The 13,751-nt window shown below is 34.4% G+C and overlaps 1 protein-coding gene across 3 annotated transcripts in view; it reads right to left on the bottom strand.

The window, feature by feature from the left end:
• YTHDF3 (YTH N6-methyladenosine RNA binding protein F3) overlaps window positions 1–13,542 on the bottom strand; it is a 33,769-nt gene extending 20,227 nt beyond the window's left edge. Inside the window, exons 1-3 of one of the 3 annotated variants that reach the window (XM_024742572.1) lie at window positions 13,377–13,542; window positions 12,981–13,005; window positions 7,158–7,243 (exon numbers count right to left, since the gene is read on the bottom strand). The gene's annotated coding sequence lies outside the window, so the exon portion shown is untranslated. Of the gene's footprint in view, window positions 1–7,157; window positions 7,244–12,784; window positions 12,840–12,980; window positions 13,006–13,376 lie in introns of those variants that run through there. The other 2 variants (XM_024742571.1, XM_024742570.1) reach the window with 2 other exon arrangements.
• Between the last annotated feature and the right edge of the window lie 209 nt (window positions 13,543–13,751).

The raw sequence follows: 13,751 nt of genomic DNA, 5'->3' as shown, positions 1-13,751 counted from the left end.
AAGATGAAAAAACTAAGCTAATATCTAGTCAAGACAATTTGTATTCCCCTCCCAAGGGTCAATACCATTTTGAAGGCTGATTATTCACTTTATTTACATAGACATTCTAAGTTCCCTGGAGCAAAGTGGAGAATGCAATGGAGCAAAGTGCAAAATGGAACAAATCCATTCTGGTTTTTTTTGGCTGTTACTCTCTTGGGATTATTCTGCCACTGCTTTCCCACTCAAGAAAGTATATCAATATAAATATGTGACAATTACATCATAGATACTACCTGGAATTCGTTTTATTTTTTAAAGGCCTATTATTGAAAACTAAAATGCTTTACTATTACTATTAAGTTACTTGTGACATACCTTACAACTACTAAAACTGTCCACTGTCCATAAGAAAGCTAATTTCATATTTTGCCTTTTGAAATGACTCTCACATATTTAAATAAAAATGACAAGAGAATCAAATAAAGGCTGCATTTAAATTAATAATTAAGACAAATTTACTGTTTCCAGTAAAACTTGAACTTAAAAACAACTATGTCAGCATTATTTAAAGAAAACAAAGACTTTAAACACATTTGATATTAAGTATATTCCACTGTATTCAAAACTGGAAATATGTGTCAACCATTTACTAATTTAGTTGAACATATTCTTTAACTATATTGGATAATTGTTAACCATATTTGAAAATATATTCAAAGAATGCTCACAATATTAGTATGAAGGAAATGAAGCCTTAGGGAAGCTCAAAGTCACCAACAGTGCTTTTCAAAGAAAAAAAAAATTCTTGAAGAAATTAATAATGAGTAAGCTTCAGTAGCCATGGATATACACACACACACCTGTTTATAATTCAATCACCAAATTATTTATTGAAAGTAAAAGTATTCATAGTACTTCATACTGAAGTCACTGTTGAGAAAGCCCCAAAATTTAGCCAATATTTGAACATACACAATCAAGATTTTTTTAACTTTTAAATTTTTTTGGAGTTATTAAAGGTTTCCCTTTATTACTTTAACCAAACACTTACTGAATGCGTACATTGTGAAAAATACTGATATAAAATATTCATTCTAAAAGAAAACCTACAGTTAAAGACACATTGCACAGGGAAGTGAATATATTCCACATGAGGGAAGAATAAGGAAGCTGAGTTGAATATGGAGGTAATCAGTTTCAGTTTCAAAGTTTTAATTTAGAATGTTGGCGTTGAAATCTGGACTTAGTAAGTCTTTACCTGGATGTGGGAGTGGAAAAACAGACAAGGTGGAAAATTTTTAAGTTCATTCATCATGATAAAGTGTTTGCAAAATTATACTCGTAACTTACGTTGAATATTCTTACTTCACCCTCACAAATGCTGAATTTTGCGCAACAGTTACACATCAGGTTCCTAATTTGTCTATATCCATCACATGACTCAGGGATCAGCAAACTAAAGAGCCAAAAGGCAAATATTTTAAGCTCTGCAAAAGCCCAATACGGCATCTGGTTGCAGTCACATATTCATCTTCTTTTAAAAACCCTTTAGAAAGCTGCTAGCTCACGGGTTTCCTCAAAGAAAACAAGTTTTGGTCCCTGGGTCAGTCTGTCAACCCGGTTTTAATAGATCATCTAATATATACTGATTCCTATTTAAAAAAAAAAGCCCCCCCAAGCTATATTATTAGATTAAATGGGTAACAAATTTTCACCAATTCTGCCACTTCTGGGGCTGGAGCAGGTCCACACCCTTTTGTTGTGGGGCCTTTTATTAAATATCTTTTCAATTATTTTTTAAATCATGGGTTTTACTACTTCACCCCTAAACTACTAATTCTGTCAAAACGGTAAGTTTAAATTACTTTAAAATGTACTACATTAATCACAAGGGCCTTGTCAAACAGTCAGCTCAAGCTAATGAGCAGAGATGCGCTGCTGTCCCTACCTGACTACAGAGCTATCCACAGTGCTTCTATGCTACCAACCTAGAATCCTTGAGTACATTGGATAAATGGCCTGCTTTCTCCTGTTTATCAAACAATGCTATTTATTTCCTAATTCTTTCAGTAGTTTTAGCTGAATGAGATGTTTTTTCCTCAGCTTTACGAAAGTAACTTAAGCAGTCTCCTTCCAAAAGGCAAGGGTTTTGGTTTGGGCTCTAGTAAGAACAAAGCTGTAGGAAACTACTAAGGTTTAAAAGTAAGATACGGTCAACACATTTTGTATTAGCAGAGCTTCAATTATAGTTGGAAATACTTTTAAACGTTTTGCTAAATGTAAGATAGATTTTTAATTGCTAGCTAAGTGGAATGAAGGGGAACAAAATTTCCACCTACTGATGATGGAAAGCAGAAACTCAAAACTTTCTTTCACCTTTTACTTCAAACCTGGTACAACGAGGTACAATCAATTTAACAGTTTATGTCCAAATAATCACTTTAAAATAGTTTATTCATAATTCTGAAATTGGTCAGTAATAGTGAAATTTTACTTTGTTGTTTAAAGATATATAACCTTTAAGAAAGTGATATGAAATGTTTGGCACTTCCCTCTTACTCAAAAGACTAATTGAAAAGGGGAAAATAACAATATGTACACATAAAAAATGATATATAATAATCAATGGATATAATTAAACATACTTGTAAAGGAACAGATCCACAAACCCTTTACCTAGAGCATAAACTTAGAAACGCAACCTGAAGGTGGATGTGAAGCCACGAGGTAACTAAATTCTAATCCCAACCCAGTACTTATCAGCTGTGTGAAGCCAATATCAAGTTACTTAAAACTTGAGTTTTCTCGAATATTAAAAAGAAATAAAGATAATGTACCTAGGACACACTAAATATTCAATCAACAGTAGTTATTCCCTACTTTCGCAGTTTCTATGTCAGTGATCATCAAATCATTTAATTTCTCTAACCCTGCTTCTTCATCAGTAAAATGCTCTAATCAATTACATATCTTTAAAAATCTAGTTGTTAACTGCAAAGTGCTATACTGAAGTATAGGAGTTAATCTTGTTTTAATTTGAAAACTAAAATATAGAAAAGATGAAAAACTCTTCCTTTGAATTTCAAAATCATTTATAATTATCATTTCTTAGCCTTGTGAGTCAGGTCAATTGTTTTTCTATTATCTCAAAGAAAACTTGAACAATACTAAGGAAAAATTCATGATTACTGTTCTGACCTGAGGACACTTTAATACAACTCAATTATAACTGAGTCTTTCAGTTATAGTAACTTAATACCTATTTTTACTTCATAAATATCCAAACTTCCAAGAAAGAACGTTGTACAATGTCCTAGAAGTTCAATAAAAAACGGTTGAGGTATTATTCACCAAAAACAGCACATCTGCATAGAAAAATGGAAACTGTTTTCCATTAAGAACCTGAGGTACTTCAAACCCCAGAACTAACTACTAGATAAACAAAAAGTGAAATTTAATATACTTTTAATGTTTATGTACATTTTCTTCTGTTATTTAAAAAATATTATTGTACTTCTCAAAAAGTAAAATACATGTATATTTAATCACATAGATGTCATAAGAAAAAATGTATCATACATTATACTCAATTAATCTGACTATTTCATCAAGCATACTTCTTCATTCCCTAATTCTAGCAGTTAACCTAATCTACTTATTCAATAAATGCTTAATGAATGCCTACTACATGCCAGATACAGTGCCAGTCTACCTAGAATCAACCTAGAATCCTTGAGTACATTGGATGACCTAGAAAATAAGATAAAGGACATGGTCTCTGACCTGAAACGCTTCACAGGCCTACTAGGGAAGACATATTTACCGTGCAATTTGATAGGTATTGTTACAGAAATAAGAACAAAGCAAAACAAAAACTCTAGTACAAAGAGGAGGGGGCAAGTAACTGGAAAATCAGAAGACTTCATGAAGTGACAGACATGAGAGTCTGTGTGTGTACATCATATATATAAATGGAAAGCTTGAGATCATGAAAGAAAATATTCAGAAAATACTTATATTTTCAGAAAAAAAGAAGTCCTATTCCCTAAATAAGTTACATGGATAAAGTTGACCAAAGATGAGGCAGGGAGGGAAGTGGAGCCCTTTTAAGGGCTCTCATATAGTGAATATATCCACTGTGGTGAAGCTTTGGTAAGTCTTTAACATGACGACGGCAACAGACTTGGACTTTAAGAGGACTGCTGAGTGGCAATATGGAATTACCAGTTAAGAAATCATTCCAACAGCAGAGATAATGAAAACCTTACCTAAGGGCAGTAATAACACGGACAGAAAAAATCTGTTACTGTCTTAGTTCTCTATACCTCTTCTCTGATAAGCATGGCTAGGAATTTATTTCCCCATATATACAGGCAGACCAATTCAAACTTCATTTTTTTCAATTTATTCTTCAAAGGTATATGCACAAATTACACAGCATCTTGAACAGTACCAATTAAACCTGAATTTTTAATCAACTTAATCGTCAGATTATTCCGAGAAACTACAGAGAACTAACTTTAAGTCCTGAAGGACATAAGTTTACTTTTTAAATTACTATGAAAATTATTCCCTGAGAACTTGAGCATGAGAAAATAGAATATGCTGCCACAGAAGTAAAAGGCCAACAACCTGTTTTTAAAGCATCCCTGGGTTTGATGTGATTTAGATCTAAGCATATAAAACAAACATTAAAAACTTTTCTAGACTAAAGAATATCATTTTTATTATTTATATTATTAAAATCAGAAGGGATTTAATTTTAAAGACATCCTGTATATTTAGTTGAAAAATTTTTTAATTAGCCAATTATTTCAGCTAGGTCAGTACAAGAAACAAATACGTGCATAACTTTACATCTGAAAATAATTACTTTAGATATTTCATCAATAAATCCACTTTTCAATAGTGTACTTTAAAAGGTCAATTTGTAAAAATTTTTCTATTTTAGCTAAGTAACTACGATAAATTTAAATTCTGTACAGCTTACCTTTAAGATTTCAGATAATTTTCAATTCTGCTCTCCAATAAACCCAGTTTTCAATATTCTATAGTGTTAGTATTCTTTAAAAGGTAAATATGTATCCTGGTTAGACAATTATTTTTAGTTATTACAGAAAGATAATTGCTGAAAACTTATTCATCAGCACTGGCAAGGAGAGGGAAGTAAAATATAGCCGCGCTGGTATTAAACTTTAAGACTTCTCTTTAAAGAGCACATTACATTGAGTCTAACATCAGTAAGTGATTTAATGAATATAAAGTATAAGACCTTCCATTTAAACGTCACATTAAAACAAACCTTTTATAGATGTTTTTGCCCCAACATAAGGAAACTTTTATGATTCAATTTAAAAACTGGGTTCACTAAGGTAAATGCCCTTATAGTCTTAAAAAATAATGACTTTCCAACACTTTATGTGAAATCTCATGCAGAATTCCAACATATAAAAACACATGAAAAGCAAAGCACAGCTCTGGCTGCTGCACGGGTAGGATCCAGGTTACCCTCCCCAGGTCTCCCCTAGGCAGACCTGAAGCATCTCTGTGGAATGCCAAAAAACCAATCTTCTAAGCCCCTGTGACAAATAAATTATGAAACATCTGTTACCAAATAAAACGAGAAGATTCTCACAGGCAGAAATTCTCAAACATTTATAATCCATTAAAATTTCTTGAAAATAGAGTTTGAACAAGTCAGTCAGAGAATATTCATACCATACCCTTGTCTTAAAAAGTCATTTTACATTAAAATACAAAAGTATAAAATCAAGTAGCAAAAAACAATTATGTAAACCAAATAAATTTCCCAAAATTATCTGATCATGGAGATCGTTTTAGGAGAATATCTACTACACTTCATTATATCAGAATTTCTCAAAAAAGTTGGAAACACTGCCATAAGGATGTTAACTGAGATTACTGTATGGGACCAAATAGAACAGAATGTTTTTATTTTAAAACTTGCACTACACTTCACAACAAATGATCTTGCCCTATTTTCCAGTGATATATTCTTTCACAACCTTTAGGTGGAAAGTAAATTTGTTATTGAGATCATAAAGGTAGATTACATAAGAATGAAATGAACTTTTTCATTTTTTTTAAAGTAGCTAAACTTTCATAGATTTTTATCACCCATTTTTATTTTTTCTTATTTATTTATTCCCTCCCAAAATACGCTAGGGATGTAGATCAACAGATAGAAGGGGGTGGTTAAAGAGAAATAAATGTAGATCAGGTTGAACATAACCATGGCTCTCCAAAGTCCTAAAAATAACTGTACATTCCACAAATTGGAAACTACTTTTTTTTCAAATTTTCTCTGCAACTGCAAAGTTCTGTAACAATATTTGGTTCCTTATTCTTTTATAAGCTAAAAAAATCTAGGTTAAGATTTCAAGGTACATTTTTCATATGTCTTTTTATAAGCAAAACAACAAAGCAGTTTCATTCCAGAATGTTCTCTCTGAAGAAACTGGTTAATAATGAAAGTTTTTTTTAAATTTATTTCTAGTAGTGACATTTTTATTAACAAACAGAAAGAGATGCAGAATTGGTATACAGAGACTAAGAAATACCATTCTTTTGGTCAACGTTTAAATATAAATTATTCCTATATACAAAATCACAAGATCTGTGAAAAATTCAAACACAGAAGAACCTCAAAAGCGACCAGTTATTTGATTTGATGAAATTCTCCATGCCTACAATATATAAGCAAGTGTGTTTATAATATCTTTAATTCTATTTCCTATGCTACCAGGTTACATACCAGGTTATATTAAAACTTTAATTATACTAACCAAAAATTTCAGGCACAAACTAGTCTTCTCCCACAAACTTCTAGCTAATTAAACCTTATCATCTGCTTTAGCTATGAAGATATGGCAGCAGCATTAAAAGATTAAATTCAACAGTCAAAAAAAAATCTAACTACAATATATACAAATGTTCATCTTCATATCCCTGTATTTCATAATCTAGTTTCAGCCATCTCCAATTTCCAAAGAACCCTCTTGTGCCAAAAGCCTGCAGCTGCTATTCACTATTATGTAGGCACACTGGGTTAAGTCATGTTAGGGTTCGCCTCATTCAACTAAAATACCTACTTTAAAAAATCAATTAATACTAACGTAAGTTTAATTTCCTTAATATGTGACTGTCACACTTACCTGATTTGTCTGGCTACTCAAGTATGGCTCAAAATCATCATCATTTACAGCATCTTTTTGATGAATCGAACCGTTTTGTACTGAAACTAAAAAATATGTTTGTATTAGATGTATTGTAATTATCTTTATGAAACTCACAAAATAACCTAATATTTTCAATATTTTTCAAATCAAATCGGAAACTTATCCTGCGTTCTTTGTTCTTTTCATTTAAAAACCCCCTTTAGGATTAACTTAATTTTGGATATAAATATTTATGTGCCACCAAAAACTTACAAATCTTGTATATATAGGCCCAAGATTACATAAATACATATACACTTCTCATTACTAAAAACATAACGTAAATATCCCAATTTCAACACTGTAGTAAGCAGTTAAATTAAAATGTTGGAAGGGTTTGCTAATGCTATGTTTCAATCTAAAATAACCACTTTAAGCAGTGTTATCGACAAGATAGATTTCTGAACGTTCTCTACCTTTGTTAAATCACTTTACTACTCAGTCCAATAAAGGTAAATAAATAACCTTGTTTGGTAACCGACGTTAAAATAAATATCTTAAGTGTCTCCAGTCAAAGAAAGTGGCTAAAATTCACTTGAAGCAATATCACAATAAATAAATATTATCATAAAAAATCCAAATAAAAAGGACCTTTGCTCTAAACAAAAAACCATGAAGACTTTCACAAGAAAGTACAAATAAAACTAAGACACTAAAGATAACCGTGATTACTCTTGCAACATACGATAAAACCAGTCAGAGTGATTTATAATGCCATATTTGTTCAGAGATCACTTCCATAAATGCTCTATATCAAGCTGTTGTTCTGGACACTGTCTCAGTGCTTTTGAGCACAGACTCAAGGTAAAAAGATCCTGGGTTTGAATCCCAAGTCCAACACGGAGAAGTTGGGGGAATCTCTAGTTAGTAACTTAACCTGTCTAACTCTGACTACTTCTTTATTCAAGGAGGTTATTAATAGTACCTACCTCATCTCATCTGAGTATTCAATGACAGTATTTAATAATCTTGGATATTATTACCACATAAAATATTACAAGATCCAAACAGGACTAAAAATTACTTTAGGACCACATAAACAAGCTTATGACTAATCGACTAATCTCTTGGAAACAAAAAAAAAGCCCCTCAATACCTGAAGATTTGTTGCTTAAAAATACAGTATTTTTAAATACAATACTTAAATATAAAATATTATAAATTAAGGTTAGGAGCAATGGATTTACGTTGTGTGTTCTTCTATAATATCGTGACATCTTTATTTTCCCTAATCATTCCAATGAGTTCAGAGACATAAATGAAATATACAAGTTGACAGAGTCATGGGAGCAAAAATAGGTAAAATCCCTTAGTTCTTTGCCACCCACTGAGTAGCAATGATCACTCAAAAAAATACTACTCTGTGAAGTCTTCCAAGTAGACCTCTCATGATTCTACACTGCCCCTCAGAGACTACAAAAGAAACCTCAAGGTCACCGTGATCCTGGCTCCACTGAGGTGGCTTAACTGCATTTGATATGGAATGCATCAATGCCAGAGTTGAGCTAAATGTGCTCCCCAGAATTTAAATATGTAACAGCCACTAGAAACAAAATTAAAGCGGAGGGTACCTTAGGTTATTTCAGGTGGGCTAATCATTTCAGCCCAAGAGATTCTAACGTATCTGTTCTCCTTTACCACTCCTCTATCAAGGATAGTTATGCCTGGTCTATTACCTCCTGAAAAAGAATTCTTCACTACGTGCCTGGACTGGTACATATTTGTCACTGTTACGTACGTATTTAACAGTATCTGAAACAGCTTCCCATTTCAAAATTACAACTATTATCTCTTGTATTCATTAGATTATCAGAAGTTTAGTCCACACTGCTAAAACAGTAAAAAAGTACCTACTTAAAATTTATCCAAATATATATTATACTGATCTTCTTACTCATCTGCTCTGTTCTATCTTTTCTTCTAATTCTAAGAGGCTGAGACTAAGAAAATAATCTCATACACTAAGTAAATAGTCTATAGTCATTTATAATGATGCATTAAAATGTCTAAGTCCTAAAAGATCATTCACGGACTATGTCAATCTTAGGAAAAAATGTTTTATTTCGTTTTAAGTATTTCACGCATACTGATAAGCAATTTGCATCAAATTAGAATCTGAATAAGAAGCTAGCCCTAGAGTTTCAGAAGCATACCTTTCTTAAAGAAATTCAATTGTCTTAAAGACTTCAGGTTTTGAACATTACTTAATGACAATCTAACGTCTTGGAGACTGAAAGCCATTAAATAGTAATGAAATCCAAGCTAGTCCCATAGTCTGTACAAGTTCTTCAGGGAAAAAAGAACAGATGACTTACATGATTCTTCGCCTGTTTCCTCTGCTCTATGAAGCAGAGTCAAATCAAGATAGAACATGGGCCTTAGGAGCCAGGTGATTCTTTGCTCTGGTCCTGACTACATCAAGTTAGGAAAGTCAACAGATCTGTGCATCATGTTTTCCCACCTACAAAAACAGCGACAATACCATATACCCTCTATCTCCTTATAGGAATGTTTTGAGGATTAATAAAATGAAGCCTAAAATAACAGTAAAGTGCTTTGCAGTCATTTCCCGAGGGGTTAGGGGTAGGGTGGAGAGAGGATACAAAAGATATTGCCAAAATACAAGGCATTTTCCACTACTTTTCTGAAACACTAAAAGATAGCCAAATTCAGCCTAATTCTTTTAAATTGCAGTACCAAACAATGACTATGTCCCTCTGTTGGGAGGGGCAGGTGAGGAGAGGAGGGAAAAGATAAATTCCTTTCCATATATTTGCCTATTTATAAACTTAAGGGATAGGAGGAAGCAGGCAGCAAGGCCTGCGGCTACTAGTAGCAAGGGATCTGACACTTTTATCTGTGGTGCCTGCAGGGAAAGGAATGGTACTTTTATTCCAGCAAGCAAAAATTCCACTTGTTAAATAAATAAAAGTGATATGAAGTCAGTTTTAAATTATGGGCAAATAGGTACATAACTATCCTTAAATTTCTACTATCCTTCAGTACTACCCTGGCCAAGGATAAAAGAGTTCTAATATTTAACATAGGGACAATCTATTAAAAAGAATTCAAACTTATAAACAAGTAAACCTAGAAGTATACTTAATACTACAAAAGCATTTTTGCCTTACAAAGAGATTGATATAGAATTCCTTTTAAATTTTTGCTCCTTTAGTGTATTTAAGGACATATAGAAAAATACTTAGTAGAAAATCAAAGACACTGAAGCCAGGTGTTGGGCTAATGCTGTCAACTGAAGACTATTAAGAAAGGAAATACACAGTCCCTGAAATCATATTAAGTCAACTAAAAAGGATTATGCTTTCAGAATTCTGGTAATTCCTCAGGGACATGCATTTTTCATGAGGTTGATAAGTTCTGAATTCAAGTTTAATACTCATATTCTTAGAACACCGGACTGTAGTTCAAGAAAAATAACTTTGCTTTCTGCTTCATAAAAGTAAACAGAAAAATTATAAAACAATTTTACTAGCTTGAAAACCAAGTCAACTAAGGCAGAGTAGTTTTTCTTAAACACACATATATCTACTTGTATCAGTTCACTGGAACTGCTGCCTTTTCCTTGTAATTCTCAGAGGCATAAAAATACAAGTAATGTGTATGTGTATTTGTACACTTGTAGTATCTACCAATTTAAAGCAGCTTAAATGATTACCAATACTTTTAGGCCAATAGAATTTTTCCCTCCTGCCAGGTCTTAGGCAATAGTCTTCCTGCACCTTAACAATAAATAGAGGAGGTGAGGCAGCAATTATCATGGCTACTGGAGCAATGGACTATTTTAACTACAACCCTGGTAACATACAATAGGATTTATGGCTAGAATTGTTACTTTTATTTTACAGAGAGAGGGGAAATTCTGACCGAAAGGTACAATGTGTTCAAGCTCACTTGGCAAGTCAGCAGTATGAGAACACAGGTCTCCTAGGAATCCTACTCCATTGTTCTATCCATGGATGAAATTATGAACTGAAGAGTATGGGGGAAAGCAAGAAAAATTTCTTGGAATAAACAACTATCCAAATAAATACTTTGTATGTGTGTCTAAATACATCTAACAGAGGTGATACAAATGGATTAAAAAAATTTTACTAACCAATAAATATTTATTTGTAGTTGATACACAATTTTATTTATAGAAAATTTATATCTCTGATATCAAAGATGTCATGAGGACATACCTAAGTGAAATAACTGTCATAAATCAAACTTACAGTAGTACAGTAATGGCTTACAATGCTGTAGATGCTCTATTTTGTTTTGTCAAACAAGTTAAGTACTTCATAGAACTTGCACTTACCTTAAAGCAGGTAACACAAAACACTTAGCATTTCAAATAGCCTTGCAAAGTGCCACCTCCCCACAGATCTAGGATAAAATAATTTATGCTAGGCAATAATGACCACAGATTGCACATATGTCCAAGTCTATATACTTCCTAATGGGCAGACTAACAAAAGAAGAAATTAATGGATCATTCTTTTTAGATTTACAAATAAATTTTTTTTAAACTCACTTAAAATAAATCAACAATATCAAATTCTGAGCTTTGTGCTTATACCACAGAAGATAATTCTAAAATTAAATTCTAAAATGTAAAATTGCTGTTTATATACATCTTTAATCAAAATAAAGCAATGAATTTGTTACCTAATACAGTGCCATATAACTAGTATGTAAAAATTCTCAAAAAAATTGTACTACAACTCAAAAGAAAATTAAGCTGTGCATACAGAACCCATTCCTTTCAAATGTGCAATAGCTAATAAAAACCCTAAGAACGTAAGGAGCACCAATAAAAGACATTAAACTTTACATCTAGAAGGCGACTGTAGATCTTACTTTGTAGGTAATACTTCACTACAGAAATAAGAAACATGAAGCATAATTCTATTTAGTCTAATTTCAAGCCCTATTACAAAATGTAATAAATACATAGTTCACTGTAATGTTATTTAATTGGCACCATCCCAAGAAAGCAGTTATTGTTCTACCCTTACTAATGTCACATGATTAATGTCATGTTTCAGTCAGCTGACTGTATGGTTCCATATTAATAAACACAAATCACACTAATTTTTAAAAAATGCTTGACTTTCAGCAGTATTTTTTTTTTTAGCTAAAGAGTAAATCATATAATCCTGGAAGGAACCTCACAAATTATTTCCTTCCCAATCCTTTCTAAAGTACCATATTGAGTCAAACCTTGCAAGACTACAGAGTAAGATGACATGCCTGTTCCGTTCTGATCTCTAACTGGCTACTGCCTCAATGGGACCGACTTCAACGGAACCAGTGACTAACGGTACAATTTCCACTACTGGAACACAGAATTCTATGTGGGCTGCGCGTTCCAACGTAAACCAGACAGGAAGAAAATGTCCACTTATCTACATACACTGGGAGAATCTGTGGCTGAAGTCACATAATACAGACTGTAAAATTTTTAAAAATGTCACTACATTCATAACAATACCTCCTTAAGTGAAATACAAGCTAATAAAACGGTTCCTCGTATCACTTTGGTTTCTATAAAGACCTACCAAGGACCTACCAAACTTTCGGACAGCATTTGGCTGCCTTAGCCGAGACGAACTGTTTCTCTAATCCTACATTTCAAAAAAACAAAAACAAAACAAAACAAAAACAAAATATCAAAACCAAAAAGGCCTTCACATAGTTTAAAAGTAACATCAAACCAACAATGAGAAATAAAGGTAAAAAAATATCCGAACTCACCTTTATTTCCTTGCCCTTTAGGTCTCTGTGTAGCAAGATGAAAGATGTGGTAATAAGGAAAAATTAAAAAAAAAAAAGGAAGAGAGGAAAAGCGTGTTAATCAGAGACGTTATCCGAGACAAGTTATTTTAAACAATCCGCGTAGGTACCCGCCACTCGGAAGCCATCTCCCAGCGCTCGCCCGGGGTCAGCCCCACTTCTGCCGCCCTCAGGACGCGTCCGAAGGCCCCGGAGCGCAGTCCTGCCTCCACCCTCCGCGGCCCCCGCGGCCGCCCGCCTGGACCGCAGGCTCCGCGGCCCGGGCGCACGCCCCGGCTTGGGCGGCGGGACCGCAACCATAGCTGCTGCTGCTACCGCCGCCGCCGCCGCCGCCTGGGCCTCTCCCCGTGCACTCACAGCAGTTGGCTGCCGCCCTCGGCCGAGAGACTCTTCCAGCCGCCGCCGCCGCTCGCTAAGAAGCCAGAAAGAGGGCCTCGCGCTCAGGAGTCGGTGGAAGGGGCCCGTCTCTTCCGCTTGCACACTCTCCTCCCCTCTCTCTCTCTCCCCTTCTCGGGTCCACAATGGCGGACAGGCTCCCTAGCCTCACTTCCGCTCTGAGCCTCCCTGACCTTCCGCTCTCCACTCTGACGTCCGCGCTCACCTCGCTCTTCCTCCCCCACCCTCCCGCCACAGGCCTTGGCTCCGCCTCCGCACCCTCACGTGATCTGAGACGGGCCCGAGCGGCCGACCGCTCGGCGCATGCGCCGCGTGCGGAGCGCGGTTGTGCGGCTG

Source organism: Neophocaena asiaeorientalis, unplaced genomic scaffold, assembly GCF_003031525.2.
Source record: "Neophocaena asiaeorientalis asiaeorientalis breed wild unplaced genomic scaffold, Neophocaena_asiaeorientalis_V1.1 scaffold226, whole genome shotgun sequence".
NCBI classification, from domain to species: Eukaryota; Metazoa; Chordata; class Mammalia; order Artiodactyla; family Phocoenidae; genus Neophocaena; species Neophocaena asiaeorientalis.
The sequence above is the reverse complement of the archived record's forward strand: the minus strand, read 5'-3'. Positions and strand labels throughout refer to the sequence as shown.